Genomic DNA, 3,629 nt, shown 5'->3' on the forward strand with positions numbered 1-3,629 from the left:
TTTTCATTTTTTTTTTTTTTTTTTTTTTTTTTGGCAAATTTGACATTGGTACCATCTAGTTCTTCATAAAATTTTCCCCTTCTTAGTCATGATGATGCTCTCTTATAGTTTCTCTGCCTGACAAATCATCTTCTCTTTCTTTATGACTTCATTTTTATACCCACCCTTTAGACATGAGTTCTCTGACTATCCATTCTTTAGTCAACTTTTTGCTCTATGAGCTCTTCAGATATGGAAATTATCTATTTCTCTGCTTTCAGGACTCTTCCAGGTGATAGTTCTCAGAGATTTTGTACTTAGCCATATCATTTGACTTCCAGAATCAAATAGGTGCCTTCTGAGCATCATCACCTAACTATCCTTCAAACAGTGTCTTAGGTTGAGTTCCTTAGGAAGCAGACTCTGAAATATTTTGCTAGAGGTTTATTAGTGGTGTGTAATGAGAAATAAGTGTGAGGAAGCAGAACTGAACAGAATGAGAAGTTGAACTGAAATGCAAAACAGTGATCTCAGTGGAATCCTTGGGAGTGGAATGGCCCATCTTACAGGTTGTCCTGCCCTCAGGGAGGGAGCATGCCCTTGGGCAGCCAGCACTCTTTCCTGAAAGGTAATTCTTTGAGAGGGACTCCAGCATGAGCTCTCATCTACCAGCACTCCCAGGATCTAGGTAGTGAGTACCTCATTCTTGCATTAAGACCTCAAGCTCTAACGTGTACCCCCCCCAAAAAATTACTTAATTCATCAATAAAAATTAAAAAGCCATTTTCTTGTTTATTGGCTTTGCATGGGCTGTAGCTTAAAATCCAATTCTTTTTTTTTAAAATATCTTTTCAGTTGTACATGAACACAATATTTATTTTTATGTGGTGTGGAGGCTCGAACCCAGTGCCTCACAAGTGCAAGGCAAGCGCTCTACCAATCTGACCCCAGTCTACCTATTTAGCTTCATTTTCTCAATACTACTTCCAGATTCACCTAGTACCTTAAATGAACTCATTATTCCACAGGAATCTCTGGTTCAGTACTTTTGATAACCTAGTGATAGAACTGCTATATATCCCTCTCCCTAAGATGGTCTTCTCACTAGACCCCCTTGATATTTTTGCATGTGTTGGTTCTAGCCATGATGTCACTTCTGCTTCTGTCAAAGCAGAATTGCTTGTGTTTTCCTTATCTCTTCCCTATGATATCCTAGTTGATCTCTGCCTCTGTATTATAATCTAATTAAGGGATAGGATACTATTCATCCTTTATAGAATGACTCCCAATTTTAGCCCTGAATATCCTTCTGAATATATAAATGTTCCTCAAGATTCTTAGAATCATAGGTCTAATATCAAACCCATTTATCTTACCTCAAAATTATTTGCATGTACAATATGATAAATATTTGAATATATAACATTCTTAATTAATAGTAAACTAATTAATTATTGTTACCTGTTCTCCAGTTCCCATACAGGAAACTCCTTGAAGGTTTGATTTCTTCCTCTGTGCTTTCCCATCAAATCTGTCACTAAATAATGTTGTTAAGTCACCTCTTCAACTTTCTTTCTTTTTTTTTTTTTTTGGTGTGTGTGTTGGGGAGCATAGTACAGGGGAATTGAACCCAAGAATGCTATATCCCCAGAGCTTTCTCTCTAGATCTAGCCTTTTTTGAGACTAAGTTGCCCAGGCTGGCCTTGAATTTGGACTCTTCCTGTCTCAGCCACCCCAGTAGCTGAGATTACAGGTGTGTGTCACTGTACCCAGCTTCCTTCTTTCTTTATTATCACTGCCATTCAGGGATTTCATTTACTCCTTGAACTATTCACCAAATATTGCATATTCACAAATCCATGTTGCATTCACAAATAATTCATAACTATATGCCAGTTACTGTATGCTCACTGTGCTAGTGAGTAGATATCAGAACAAAGCATTGCTGCCTTATTTCCGTAGTTCTCATCTAATAATTTCTCAGTCTAGCCTTGTTACGGTCTGGGTTCATTATAAAACACACCTGATTATGTGACTACCAGACTTGAGGGACTACCAGTTTTCTATAGGCTAAAGTCACAGTTTCATATTTTTGCACACAGTGTTCTTCCTTTACTTTCTAGACTTGACACTAGTTACTTACTACCTGTGCTGTACACTGGCTATACTTGAAGTCTGCTGACTATCGTGTGCTATTTTGCATCATGCTTTACAGATGTTGTTTTGTCTTTCAAGCTCAGTTCAGAAAAGATCAGAAAATTAGAAGTTGGTTTTATAGCCTTACAGCCACAGAATATACCCAATGCCAGTGCCTTTTAAATCTTAAAAGAAAATTAGATAGCAGTAGTGGCCGAATAGTAGTGAATGGTAAATTTGTCATTCATAGACTTGCAGCAAAACCATTTGTTAATAATTTAAAGCATGTTAAGCTAGTAACTTTTTTATTTATTTCTAAATTTGATTTCCCCTTAAAGGATAAGAAATTTTAACTGAAATTTATATATAGTATCATAGGCTATATATTATTTATATAATAGGCTATAATATTAAATTTCATAGGCATATTTAAATTACATTTTTGAACACCTTGGTTAAAAAAAGTTTCAAATAAACCATGTTAGGTTGCTGCCTTTGCACAGTCTCTGTAAGAGAGAGAAGTTATTGTGTGTACTATCATCTTACTCCTGCAAAGGTGACATAATAAAAATTTGATTCCTATGAAGTAGTTCTAAGGAATGTCTTTGCTTATGTAAGAACTCTGTTGTATCAAATATTGTTTCAAAAGAGTCTATAAGCAGAGCTGAGAAATATCTGTGATTGTAGTGGATTTTTTTCCTATAGCAAGAATTACTTATGTAGAGACACATAGCAATATATAGTAGAAAGAACAGATTTCCATTTAGCATACATGAGTTAAAATATAGCTTTTGCTACACACCAGCATTCTTGAATGATTCCTTTTACTTTTCTGATCTTTAGCAGCCACATCTGTAAAACAAGAAAAATGTCTGCCCCACCCTGAAGCAGGTTTTGAAATACTGTGATCCTGAAACCTGTTAAAACCTTTATAAAACAATACTGATTTAAGAAGCTACCATTACTGTATCCCACACCAAATGAATTTATGCTAATATTTACTAGAGATGATGTATGGAATCCAATATTTTGCTTATAGAAAGTTGTGCTTTTGAATTTATGAACTGAAACTTGTTTTGTAGTTTAATTTGAACACTAATGAACACCAGAAATAATAACAATTACTTTGATACTACATTGTTTTTTGTACTTTCCAATATGGTATTATCCATTAGTTTTCTCCCAGTCAATGACTATTTGTCTTAACAAAATAATTGACTCACATTTATCCCAAAGTCATCACATTTTATAAACATCCCAAAGTCAGTTTATATATTTATTCTTCCATTAAATTCTTTTTTTTTTTAATTTTTTATTGTGGGTTGTTCAAAACATTACAAATTTCTTGACATATCATATTCCACACTTTGATTCAAGTGGGTTATGAACTCCCACCTTCACCCCATACACAGATTGCAGAATCACATCAGTTACACATCCATTGATTTACAAATTGCCATACTAGTGTCTGTTGTGCTCCGCTGCCTTTCCCATCCTCCACCCTCCCCCCTCCC

General features: G+C 35.2%; 1 protein-coding gene across 9 annotated transcripts in view; it reads left to right on the top strand.

Annotated features, from left to right (window-relative positions):
• Ankrd12 (ankyrin repeat domain 12) overlaps positions 1 to 3,629 on the top strand; it is a 149,130-nt gene that overhangs the window by 102,110 nt on the left and 43,391 nt on the right. The gene's annotated exons all lie outside the window — the stretch shown is intronic.

Source organism: Marmota marmota, unplaced genomic scaffold (genome assembly GCF_001458135.2).
Source record: "Marmota marmota marmota unplaced genomic scaffold, marMar, whole genome shotgun sequence".
NCBI lineage: Eukaryota > Metazoa > Chordata > Mammalia > Rodentia > Sciuridae > Marmota > Marmota marmota.